The following is a 14,389-nucleotide window of genomic DNA, read 5'->3' on the forward strand; positions in this document are numbered from 1 at the left end:
AAGTTGCCTCAAGGTGCTTCACACAAGTAAGATCTAACCTTACCAACCCCTTGAGCAAGCACACAGGCGACAGTGGTAAGGAAAAACTCACTCTGATGATTTGAGGAAGAAACCTCAAGCAGACCAGACTCAAAGGGGTGACCCTCTGCTTGGGCCATGCTACCGACACATTTGCCAATACAGGAAATTATATAGGGAATTTTGGGAGTCCATGCTGGTGCACAAGACGAGAGGCCTGCAGAAGAAACACCCACTCCCATCTCTGGATGGAGCTGCACCTCAAACAGAGAGAAAAAACAGAATCAGGTGGCAGAAAGACAACAAATACAGCATAATTTGTCAGCATTAAGCAACAAGAAAAACAGAAGAAATAATCATGTGATCACTGGCCACTAGCCCTAAGTTTCAGTAAAAGACTCAGACTTGAGACTCAAATTGAGACCATGGCCCACTCTCTTTCCTAAAAAAATGAATTTCAAAGGGTAGAAAGCATAGTATCATACTATGCCAGTATGTTAGCCAAACGAAAGGGAAAATAAGTGTTTCTTAAGTCTGGGCTTGACAGTCTCTACAGAATCTGACTGTTTTATTGATGCAGGGAGATCATTCCACAGAGCAGGTGCATGATAAGAGAAAGCTCTGTGACCCTCTGACTTTGAGGTGTGTGAAGGGGATCTAGACCTCCTATAATCCACCACGATCTCTTTGGTCTCCAGTGTTCAATTGCAGGTGGTTTACCCTGCACCACTCGAAAAAGTCCTTCACCAGAATCCTATACTCCCCTTCCTGTCCATCCCTAATACATGCCACAATAGCTGTATCATCAGAAAACTTCTGCATGTGGCATAGCTCAGTGTTGTAACTGAAATCTGATGTATAGAGGGTGAACTGAACAGGAGAGAGGACAGTTCCTTGTGGGGCACCTATATTACTGATAACAGTCCCAGAGACACAGTCCTTCAGCCTCACATACTGTGGTCTCATGGTAAGATAGTCTGTTATCCAGGAGACTAAGTGTGGGTCTACCCTCATCCGCAGTAGCTTATCTCTCAACAGTGGGGGCTGAATGGTGTTAAAGGCACTGGAGAAATAAAAAAAACATGATTCTCACAGCACCATTACCTCTGTCTAGATATGAATGAGCTCTGTGCAGTATGACAGTAGAATCCAAAATTACATCAGAGTTCCTCACTTTGTCAGTGTGATGTATGACACATGAGCCTAGGCTAAGCATGAGCTGATCAAATTGATGCTGTTGTGTAACTGGACCAAGAACCATCATTTCAGACTTGTCAGAGTTTAAGAGTAGGAAATTGCTAGACATCCAGCTTTTCACTGATGCAAGGCAATCTTCTAAAGATTTTATGTGGATGAGATTACCAGCAGTTACATGTATGTATAACTAAGGATCATCAGCATATCAATGAAGGGTAATCCCAAAACGCTGCAATATGTGCCCAAGGGGCGCTATATAAAGGGAGAAATGCAGGGGGCTTAAGACAGACCTCTGTGGAACCCCAAATTTCATGTCACTAAGGTCAGAGATGGTGTTATTGTACAAAACACAGTGAGAGTGACTGGTCAGGTATGATGTCAACCATGCAAGGGCATTCCCAGTAATTCTAAAATGATTCTCCAGCATATTTAGTATAACATGGTGATCCACGGTATCAAATGTAGCATGAAGATCTAACAGCACCAGAACCATAGTGGTGTCCGAATCCTTTGCAAGCAAAAGATCATTCACTACTTCAGTGAGAGCTGTCTCTGTGGAATGATATTTTCTAAATGCAGACTGCAGTTGCTGAAAAAGATTGTTCTCAGTAAGGTGGTCCACAAGCTGTTGTGGAACCACCTTTTCCAGAAATTTAGAGCAAAATAATAGATTTGATATTGGCCTATAGTTTTTCAAAACACTAGGGTCAAGATTAGATTTCTTAAGTAATGGTTTAATCACTGTAGATTTTAAACATTTAGGAACAGATCCAGAGGTTAATGAAAGATTAATAATTTCCAGCACAGTCGGCCCAAGAGTGGGCCACAGGTCCTTAAACAGTTTTGTTGGTATAGGATCAAATAAGCAGGTTGTGCTTTTTGTAGACATTGGGAGTTTCGTCAGCACACCTAGTGAGATACTAGCAAATTGTATGAATCTCAGTAAAACATCAGTGATGGCACCCACCTCAATAGCAGGATGTTGTGGCTGGATTAAGGCATGTTGGAATATGTTTAACCAAATGTTTTCCATTTTCTTCTCGAAGTAGTCCAAGAAATCAAATATATATATATACTCAACAAAAATATAAACGCAACACTTTTGGTTTTGCTCCCATTTTGTATGAGATGAACTCAAAGATCTAAAACTTTTTCCACATACACAATATCACCATTTCCCTCAAATATTGTTCACAAACCAGTCGAAATCTGTGATAGTGAGCACTTCTCCTTTGCTGAGATAATCCATCCCACCTCACAGGTGTGCCATACGAAGATGCTGATTAGACACCATGATTAGTGCACAGGTGTGCCTTAGACTGCCCACAATAAAAGGCCACTCTGAAAGGTGCAGTTTTGTTTTACTGGGGGGGGATACCAGTCAGTATCTGGTGGGACCACCATTTGCCTCATGCAGTGCAACACATCTCCTTCGCATCATCCGTGAAGAGAACACCTCTCCAACGTGCCAAATGCCAGCAAATGTGAGCATTTGCCCACTCAAGTCGGTTACGACGACGAACTGGAGTCAGGTCGAGACCCCGATGAGGACGACGAGCATGCAGATGAGCTTCCCTGAGATGGTTTCTGACAGTTTGTGCAGAAATTCTTTGGTTATGCAAACCGATTGTTCCAGCAGCTGTCCGAGTGGCTGGTCTCAGACGATCTTGGAGGTGAACATGCTGGATGTGGAGGTCCTGGGCTGGTGTGGTTGCACATGGTCTGCAGTTGTGAGGCTGGTTGGATGTACTGCCAAATTCTCTGAAACGCCTTTGGAGACGGCTTATGGTAGAGAAATGAACATTCAATACACGAGCAACAGCTCTGGTTGACATTCCTGCTGTCAGCATGCCAATTGCACGCTCCCTCAAATCTTGCGACATCTGTGGCATTGTGCTGTGTGATAAAACTGCACCTTTCAGAGTGGCCTTTTATTGTGGGCAGTCTAAGGCACACCTGTGCACTAATCATGGTGTCTAATCAGCATCTTGATATGGCACACCTGTGAGGTGGGATGGATTATCTCAGCAAAGGAGAAGTGCTCACTATCACAGATTTAAACTGGTTTGTGAACAATATTTGAGGGAAATGGTGATATTGTGTATGTGGAAAAAGTTTTAGATCTTTGAGTTCATCTCATACAAAATGGGAGCACTTTCTTCCGCTTTATCCGGAGTCGGGTCGCGGGGGCAGCAGCTCAGGCAAAGCTGCCCAGACCTCCCGATCCACACACACCTCCCCCAGCGCCTCTTTGGGAACCCCGAGGCATTCCTAAGCCAGCCGAGAGACATAGTCCCTCCAGCGTGTCCTGGGTTTTCCCCAGGGCCTTCTCCTAATGGGATGTGCCCAGAACACCTCTCCAGCAAGGCGTCCAGGAGGCATCTAGAAAAGATGCCTGAGCCACCTCAGCTGGCTTCTTTCGACGTAGAGGAGCAGCGGCTTGACTTAGAGATCCTCCCGAGTGACCAAGTTCCTCACCCTATCTCTAAGGGAGCGCCCAGCCACCCTGCGGAAAAAACTCATCTCGGCCGCTTGTACTAGCGACCTCGTTCTTTCGATCATGAGCCAAATATCATGACCATAGGTGAGGATCAGAACGTAGATCGATCGGTAAATCGAGAGCTTTGCCCCCCCCTGCTCAGCTCTCTCTTCACCACAACAGTCTGATACAGTGACCACATCACTGCAGACCCTGCACCAATCCATCTTTCGATCTCACGCTCCATCTCCCTCACTCATGAACAAGACCCTGAGATACTTAAACTCCTCCACTTAGGGCAAGGACACTCCACCTATATATATATATATATATATATATATATATATATATAGTGTGTGTGTGTGTGTGTGTGTGTGTGTATGTATGTATGTTAAATCAATCGATCAATCTATCGATCTGTTGGAATTAAAATGAGAATTGATTTAAAATCGGTGAATTGATCTTTTCAACCCAGCACTAATCTCCATTATCCTTCAACTTTTGCTACTGGAGATATCGTTCTAATCACTCCTATTGCCTTTCTTTACCCACTCCACCCTGCTTGCACTCTCTTCTTCAAATCTATCTCACTCTCTTTGGACAGTTGCCCCAATGTATTTAAGACCATGAGCCTTCACCACCTTTCCTCCATGACTATACCACCATGCTCTCTGTCATTCACACACACTCTCTCCACTCCACTCTCTCTTGGTTCAACTTTTATTCCCCTTTTCTCCAGAGCATATCTTCACCTTCCCAGGTTCATCTCAACTTGTTCTCTCTTGTCACTGTAGATCATCTGCAAACATCATAGTCCATGGACACTCCTGTCTGATCTTGTCCATTAACCTGTCTATCACTACTGCAAACAAGAAAAGGCTCCAATCCGAACCTTGTTGTAATCCCACCTCCAGCTTGATTGCATCTGTCATTCTGGGTGTGCATCTCACTGCTGCCACACTGTCCTTATACATATCCTGCGCCACCCTCACATCTTTCTTTGCAACTCTAGATGTCCTCACACAATACCACAACTCTTCTCTTGTCATTCTGTCATAAGCTTTCTCTGAATCCTCAAGCACACAATGTAACTTCTTCTGGCCTTCTCTAGACTTCTCCATGAGCACTCTCTGTGCAAACATTGCATCTGTTGTGCTCTTCTCAGAATGAAACCACATTGCTGTTTACAGGGCTTCATCTCTTTTCTGAGCCTAGCTTCCACTACTTTTTCCCATAACTTCATGCTGCAGCTGATCAACTATATGCCTCTGTAGTTAATTGCATACAGGGGTGGTGGCCAAGTGGTTAATGCACTTGGTGTCAGTTCAGAAGGCTCCGGGTTCAAATCCCACCCCTGCCACATTTCTCCATGTAATGTGGAGTTGCGTCAGGAAGAGCATCTGGCATAAAACCTGTGCAAATTCAACATGAAGATCCACCTTGGATTTGCTGTGGCGACCCCGAGTGCAAACAAGAGAGCAGCCGAAGGGACTTACTATTTGATATGCATTCTGCATATCACACGACTCCACTGTTATGTTATCTGGACCAACTGCATCTCTTCATTTTCTTCCTAGGTGACCTCACTTCATCCTTACTATTCTGTTGCACTTCCTGATTTACATTCTCCACATCAACCAGCCTGTAAATACTCCTCCCACCATCTCAACACACTGTCCTCACACATAACCTTAAACCTAACCTATTGCACATCCTTCCCAGTCTGGCCAACAGTGGCGGCTGGCCCACAGGGGGCGCTCGGGCGCTGCCCTCCTTGATGTGGAGGGGAAAAGTCATAATATATATATTTAAAAAGTATTATCAATGTCAGTTTTACTTAATAGTATGTGCCTACATGTAATATGAATGATTAAAACAACACTTCCTCCAACTGACTCTCATTCATCAGCGACAGAAGCAGAGAACGTATCATTCCTCGTCTTGGGCGATCATTCAAAGCGCCCTTGAAGTGCAGCGAAATAACCAATTGTATGTAGTTGCTAGGGAAAATTAATAAATATTTGGCAAATCAACATTGCCAAAATTAATGGCTTTGGGGCGTCGGAATTTTAGCCCTTGCTACAAAAATGCAGGAACGTTAGATTACAGTCAGTGATATACATGACGCTGCAGTCAGGCAGGAAGAGATGATGGTGACGACGTTTGGGTTATATTTATTTATTTTTATTTTGTCTCCGTGTGTTTTGCTGGAGTAAGTTGAAGAACTCTTTGGAGGTTTAAAACGGGACAAAACTAATCAAATCAATGACACCAAAGTCTCGCGGGGATCCTTTTGGAGGCGCATGGAGGTGCGTACATCAGATCTTTCTCATGGTTTAATGACAATTGCACATCCCGGGTTGGAGGAGAGATGTTTGTCTGACTCGTTATAAACCGTGTTAGGCTTCATTCACACTGTCAGCGCGCACATGTCACGGAGGCTGCTGATCTGCGCAGATGGAAAGGAGCACATCCACCTCTTCAGGTGAGCTGACAAGCTGCTCGGATTTATTCCCGAATGTTGCTCCTGATCGAGGGTGAAAATTTAAGATAAAACGAGTGAGTGATGTTTTTTTGTTTGTTTTAGGGTGTCAAAGCTGTGATCTTTATTGGGACAGCAGACCAGTTATAATGGTAATAGGGGAGGCCGGGGCTGTTTGTAACAAGCTGCAGCCATGCTGGTATTTTGATTTCACTACACGTTATGAGGATCAGTCCACAGAAGTGAAATATTCTTTGGAGTATTCCACACTCTAAAACAAATTATTTGCTCAGTTTAAAAACAAAACAAAACAAAACCCTAAAATAGCAATTTGCATGTTTTTTAAAGAAATTCTAACTCAGCCACTGAGTACACCTAAGTTTAGCAGTGCATTTAATTAAGTGGTTTTGTATACTTAATTTGCTTTGTCCTCTACACTGTTAATTAATTTTAACCAATTTAATTTAAAGGTTTTGGTGTTTTTAGTTAGTCAAGTTATTTAAGTTTTTCAAGCTTCTTTAGTTTGCCTCCATTCCACTTATTAATGTTCATGCAAAATATTACCTTAATTTTCTCTCGCTCTCTCTCTCTCTCTCACACACACACACACACACACACACACTGTCTCTCTCTCTCTCTCTCTCACTCACACACACACACACACACACACACACACACACACACACAAACATTTTCTCTCTCTCACACACGCTCTCTCTCTCTCTCTCTCTCTCTCTCTCTCTCTCTCTCTCTCTCTCTCTCTCTCTCTCTCTCTCTCTCTCTCTCTCTCTCTCTGAAGGTGGTGTGAACATTGTAGTATGTACATAATGTTCTTTTGTCAATTGAAGAATTTTTCCATATTTTGAAAGAGTGTAAATTTGGTGATATTTTCTATTTTGTTAACGGGGTGTCATTGTGAACCCCAGGATCTGTTTGTCTGAAGATAATGGCAGTACAGTACAGTTTGGTGTACTATGTGTGTAATTGGTGTCAAATGGTGAAATGTTCTTTGCTCACAAACTTGAGTGTTGTATTTGATACTGTTCCTTTCCAAAGCAGAAATGGGGCCTAATATAGCTGTAAATGGTTAACTTTATCTGTAAAACTGCTGATTTTGAGAAGGACATGAAATGATTATTGTGGAATTGTAGTCATTTTCTGACTGTTCACTTGAATGCCTGTACTGGACAAGGCAAGGGAATCTATTGGCCCAGCAGCCCCACCAAGACTGTTTTTCACCAGCCGCCACTGCTGGCCAATCAAGATCTTTTCTTCTTCTTTAGTGTTCAAGTTCATGTACAGCTTGCTATATGCACTTACTTTGCCTTTGCCACATCTATTTTCAAGTTATGCTGCATCTCTTTGTACTCCTGTCCACTTTCATACTCTTGCTGGCTTTCCCAAGTCTTTTTCACCAGCCTCTTTCTGTTTATACTTTCTGTTTATACTTTTGGACATCTTTTTTCCACCACTAAGTCTATTTATTTTCCTTTCTTTGTACAAATGTCACATATGGCACCTTCCCAGCTGTCTCACTAACCACATCTACATTAGCTGGCAAGCTGGCCAAAATCACTTTTATCCAGTGGCTGTCTTATCTGTTCCTTAAAATTCACACAAATGTATTCCTCCTTCAGCTTCCAGCATTCGATACTTGGTTCATCATTCACTCTAAAACTCTTTACCTCCAAACTCATCCTACAAACCACCATCTGATGCTGTTCAACAATGTTTTCCTCTCGCACCACCTTACAGTCACCTACTCAGGATATAGTCCACCTCTGTGCACCTTCCTCAACTCTTATAACACCCTGTGCTTTTCTTCGTTCTTATAATAAGTTTTCACAACAACCATTTCAATCCTTTTTGTGAACTTCAATCTGTGATCTGCATGTTTGGTTTGGCAAAATTTACACCGAATGCCCTTCGTGACACAACCCCACACATTTATCTGAGCTTGGGATTGGCACTCCGAATGCACTGCCTTGTGTACCCAGTGTGACTGAGATTTACAGTTTATGCCCTTTCTGCTTCTACCTTCCTCATTTACCCTGGCATGGGACAGACACACAGAAAGTTTTGCTGTACACTTCATATGGCTGACTTGACAGCTTTCATAAAATAGGAGTGTTTTTTCCTCCCTCCTCCCTCTGCATCTTTTTTTTCCTTTGCCTACAGTGGCCATAATCCATCAAGTTGATGTGACACCACTGAGGGTGAATGGTGACAGTATGTGCAGGCAAGCAGTGTGCACATATATTGTGAAGTTGCTCATGGTAAGCATGTGACTGTTGCGTTCTTGGCACAGTGGTAGACATCGCCTGACTTCAGGCCAAGGTTTTTGGTGGTCTAAAGCACAAAATGCTTTCTGAAGTCACATGATATCAGGGTGCTATCTCTGCACCCAACCACACTGAATTCTTAGTGGTAATGTGATGTTCAGGATGGTGCTGTTAGGCTAATCAATTGCACCTGTATCATTTTAAACTAGTAATGCCACTTTCTTTGTTCTTTGCTTTGCTATGCAATGTCAAGTTTAAGATTGGGCCCTAAAATATTCAGGTTATATATACAGTGGGGGAAAAAGTATTTGATACACTGTCAAAGTTTTTCCACCTACAAAGAATGGAGAGGTCTGTAATTTTTATCATAGGTACACTTCAACTGTGAGAGACATAATAATAATAATAACAATAACAACAACAACAACAACAATAATAATAATAATAATTGTTATTATTATAATGATAATAATATCAATAATAATTATTATTATAAAAATTCAGTAACTCACATTGTATGATTTTTAAATAATTAATTTGCATTTTATTGCATGAAATAAGTATTTGATCACCTACCAACCAGCAAGAATTCTGACTCTCACAGCCCTCCTATTCTGCACTCATTGCCTGTATTACTTGCACCTGTTTTAACTCATTATTTGAATAAAAGACACCTGTCCTCACACTCAATCAATCACGCTCCAACCTATACACCATGGCCAGATCAAAGAACTGTCTAAGGACACCAGGGACACAATTATAGACCTGCACAAGGCTGGGATGGACTACAGGACAACAGGCAAGTAGCTTGGTGAGAAGGTAACAACTGTGGGAGTAAGTATTTGAAAATGGAAGAAACGCAAGATGACTGTCAATCTTCCTGGGTCTGGGGCTCCATGCAAGATCTCACCTTGTGGGGTAAGGATGATTCTGAGAAAGCCCAGAACTACACAGGAGGACCTGGTCAATGACCTGAAGAGAGCTGGGACCACAGTCACAAAGATTACATTAGTAACACACAATGTCATCATGGTTTAAAATCCTGCAGGGCACGCAAGGTCCCGCTGGTCAAGCCAGCACATGTCCAGACCCATTTGAAGTTCACCATTGACCATCTGGATGATCCAGAGGAGGCATGGGAGAAGTTCATGTGGTCAGGTGAGACCAAAATAGAGCTTTTTGGCATCAACTCCACTCGCTGTGTTTGGAGGAAGGAGGAGGATGAGTACAACCTCAAGAACACCATCCCAACTGTGAAGCATGGGGTGGAAACATCATTTTTGGGGGTGACTTACTGCAAAGGGTGTTATGTGTCGGACGCAGCTCGGAGAACCGACCAGCGTTTGAAGGACCCAGTATGAAATAAGCAGAGCACGGTACAAAGGCTAACTGAATTTAATACATAACAGTGATCATAATAATAAAAGGTGCGGTCTGGCGTGGTGCGCTCCCAGCAGCGCTAATGGTCCGGAGCCAGAAGCTGTTTCGGACCCAAGGACCCCGCCGACACCCCCCAGGTGGCCGCAACAACCGAGTCTGTGAAAGAAGGAACCATTATGTGAGTCCACACTCTACACACAGAACACTTAAAGGTGTACAAACAGCAAACACTTCCTGGCTTGATTACTGATCAGCTTCCAACCTGCAGGCATGGAACATCCCGTTCACAAATCACCACCGCAGTGGAAGCTGATACATGACTAACATACAGCTCAATACAATAAGGTGTGAGGGACACCACATTTACTGACTGTATAACTGTTAGTCACAAAATCCAACGTACCTCAGGAAGTGTGCTGACGAGCGTGAGACCTCACCCTCTCCTCTTTCACAGACCGTGCATCAAACCTGGACATTCTCAGCGTCCGCTGCTGATGAGATGGCTCCCAAGACGACGATCTCACCCGTCTGGTCACAAGGTCGAGTCTCTGGCAAATGCACACTGTGCACTTCAGTCTTAAATGCCAACATACTCCAATCCCTCCAGATGCACCTCAGCTGTGAGTCCTGACGAGTCGCAGGTGATCAGGGTGAAGTCCTAACAGCCTCAGCAACACAGCCACTCAGTCCCAAATGCACGCCACCTGGGAGGAAACACAAAAGGCAAACAAACCAGCAGCCAGGCCCCCCCAGCCATACAACAGTACCCCACCCTCACGGGAAGCCTCCCGGCGACCACACACACCTGGCCCAGGAGAAACACCCCCCTCCAGGGACCATGGCTGGAAACCACGTCCGCGTTAGTCCTCCAACAGACTGGTTGAACTGGCTGCATCTTTGCCTTTGTTTCTGACAGTCTTAGCACAGGTGTGGCCAGGAGTTCCTACACCTGTGCGGTCAGCCTTTAACCAAACGTGTGATTAGTCAAAAACAAAACAACCAAAACATCCCCCCCCCCTCCCCAGGGGACCGTCCCATCAAACCCCAGGGAAGGGGAGAAAGGAAAAACAACCCAAACCCAAGCCTACAAACAAAAATACCAAAAGACCCCCCCCTCCTCCCCCCCAAACGACACGCAGGGACCAACACCCCCCAGAGGGCCACCCGCCAGCTCCAGGAGTAATAACCACGGCCGAGGTCCCTCTGGGATCCACCGTCACCCACGGGGACTACCAGCGCCCCCCAGAGGACCACTCGTCAACCCCAGGAGACGCCTCCCCACACGACCAATGGACCCAGCCCCGGCCGCCCACGGCTAGATGGACCCAACGCCTTTTCCCCCCCAGAGGACACCACAGTCAAACCCTGAGGGTGGAAACTGGGGGAGGAAAAACAAAACAAAAACCCCAACCCCCCCCCCCCCCCCCCCCCCCCCCCCCCCTCCCGGGTGCAGAGGCCACCTGGGAAACGCCCAGCTCAACCTAACTGCACCCCTCCAGCAATGCCGACACTACGGCACCCCCGGCTGGAGTCAGAGGAGAAGAGAGGGCATAACAAAAAACAGAGAAAGACAACCCAAATACCACCCCATCACCCCCCAGGGGACCGTTCCATCTAACCCCGGGGAGGGGGGAAACAAAAAGAAACAAAGAAAAAAAAAAACAGACCAACACACAGTTATTTGGGTCCCCGTCTTTCCTTTTCTTTTTCTTTTTTTGTGTAGCAAAGGCTGCAGGATCACACCCCCAGACAAACAGTGGACAACAAAAAACAAAAACCCACTCAAAAAACACCCACACAAAATGAACCAACACAAAACAAATCAGTGAGGTATACCGTCAAGCTCAACCACATGGAACACACCTGTTCCTACTCAAGAGCTTGACGGTACCGTGATTCAGGCACCACAAGGGGGAACCAGAGTGCTAAAAAATGAAAAACCCCCTTTGGTGACAAAAAACAAACGAGCTGCATCCTCGTGCGCAGCTGTGTGCAACAACCAAAATGTGCTCAACTAAATAACGCCGGAGCTGAAACAACAGACGCAGTAGTTACCTTTTATCCGGGGAAACGGGGCTACGACTGTAGCACAGGAAGCCCAGCGACCCGTGCTAACAGAGCTCCGCCGTGCGCGTGAACCCATTACAAACGCACTCTTGCAGCTCCCGTTTAAGCCTCTTATCCGGTCGGAGTGTGACGCGAAGCTGTCGCCAGTCACACTCCACCACGACCCACGGATAAGGCACAAACACAGGACACGGCTGCAAGAGAGCACAAATTAGTATCTAGTAATGGGTTCTCAAACACGCACCTTCCGGGCGGAGAGCCCCGCAACTGATCCGGATAACCACTGAACGTCTGCTGCCGCCTTCCCGGCGCGTTACCGTCTCTGCTACCGCTGGGTCCGTGATGTTTGGCCAGAGACTACTGTTATGTGTCGGACGCAGCTCGGAGAACCGACCAGCGTTTGAAGGACCCAGTATGAAATAAGCAGAGCACGGTACAAAGGCTAACTGAATTTAATACATAACAGTGATCATAATAATAAAAGGTGCGGCCTGGCGTGGTGCGCTCCCAGCAGCGCTAATGGTCCGGAGCCAGAAGCTGTTTCGGACCCAAGGACCCCGCCGACACCCCCCAGGTGGCCGCAACAACCGAGTCTGTGAAAGAAGGAACCATTATGTGAGTCCACACTCTACACACAGAACACTTAAAGGTGTACAAACAGCAAACACTTCCTGGCTTGATTACTGATCAGCTTCCAACCTGCAGGCATGGAACATCCCGTTCACAAATCACCACCGCAGTGGAAGCTGATACATGACTAACATACAGCTCAATACAATAAGGTGTGAGGGACACCACATTTACTGACTGTATAACTGTTAGTCACAAAATCCAACGTACCTCAGGAAGTGTGCTGACGAGCGTGAGACCTCACCCTCTCCTCTTTCACAGACCGTGCATCAAACCTGGACATTCTCAGCGTCCGCTGCTGATGAGATGGCTCCCAAGACGACGATCTCACCCGTCTGGTCACAAGGTCGAGTCTCTGGCAAATGCACACTGTGCACTTCAGTCTTAAATGCCAACATACTCCAATCCCTCCAGATGCACCTCAGCTGTGAGTCCTGACGAGTCGCAGGTGATCAGGGTGAAGTCCTAACAGCCTCAGCAACACAGCCACTCAGTCCCAAATGCACGCCACCTGGGAGGAAACACAAAAGGCAAACAAACCAGCAGCCAGGCCCCCCCAGCCATACAACAAAGGGGACAGGACCACTGCACTGTACTGAAGGGAGGATGGATGGGGTCATGTATCCTGAGATTTTGTCAAAATCAACACTGCATCAAATACTTATTTTCCCCACTGCTTGTTCAAAATGGTTGTTTCAGTAACACAAGCCAGTATGCAAAATATGTAAACCCTAAATGTAAAAAAACAAAACAAAAAAACAACAAATTTAGCTGACTGCTGCATTAAATTTCATTGAAATTCATCTGTGTCTTTTTCAGATATCCTGCTCCCAAATCAAGGAAAACACAATCCCCTTGATGGACTCAGTAGCTCTTAGAGCTCCATCATCTATAAAACAAGATTGTGATCCCACAAATACAGTGACACTCCAGTCTTTGGGTTGGAGTCTGTAAAACTATACCTGCAACACATTTAGGTTTGACTCTAAATTAATTAAAATATACTAATGTTATGAATAGTTATCATGTATGCTTGCACCAAGTATACTGAGAATTTGTTGAAGTGCAGCACAGCAGATCGCAACAAGCTGCTGAATCCAGCAGTTGCCATTGCAGAGTTTGGCATTACCTCTCATTTTGCATTACTCTGTTCAGCTTACAATCTCTGTAAGCCACCAGAAGATGGAGGGCTCTTCCCTGTCTGTCTGTGTCTTCCCTGTCTGTCAGTTGTCAGCTGGCAGGTGCTCAACATCCAATGCCCGCATTTCTTGTCTCTTGCTTCCAGATGCAATATATATTTGGCAACATCCTCCACACTGCTGTCCACCGTCCTCGGGGATATGAAGCCATATTTACTCTCCTTCTCTGCAAACCTCCTTACAGGCTATTAATACACCCTCACAGTAGCCTCACTAAGCAAATTCATTGGTTTACAAGGCAAAACAGGTGCTTCAGCCAATCCCTCCCAAATGAAGGAGGAACAACTGTGCACACTTGTCCCGTTTTCTCTGCACATTTGAATCACATTTTGATTTTGATTATATTATTACTGCAACAGCTGCAGGAAATCAGGAAAGCAGGTCAGTTATTTATTTATTTATTTATTTATTTATTTTTGAAAGGACCCAAGTTTTTTTTTTTCTTTTACTAAAACATGTAAACATGTAATTATGCTTTGATTTGTATCTTTTTTTATGTAATATCATGCAATCCCAGTAGGGGGTATGGTCACCATAGCAACAGTGATCTGATTTACAAAATATTTTGGTCAGAGGGTCTTTCATATTTTGGTTCATAGAAGCTACATTACTTGACTTCGGCACACAAAACTTTTACAAGACCTGCAAATGACTT

General features: G+C 44.9%; 1 protein-coding gene across 4 annotated transcripts in view; it reads left to right on the top strand.

The window, feature by feature from the left end:
* grid2 (glutamate receptor, ionotropic, delta 2) overlaps positions 1-14,389 on the top strand; it is a 2,248,146-nt gene that overhangs the window by 889,019 nt on the left and 1,344,738 nt on the right. The window lies entirely within an intron of this gene.

The sequence above is a fragment of the Thalassophryne amazonica genome, chromosome 5, assembly GCF_902500255.1.
Source record: "Thalassophryne amazonica chromosome 5, fThaAma1.1, whole genome shotgun sequence".
Lineage (NCBI taxonomy): Eukaryota > Metazoa > Chordata > Actinopteri > Batrachoidiformes > Batrachoididae > Thalassophryne > Thalassophryne amazonica.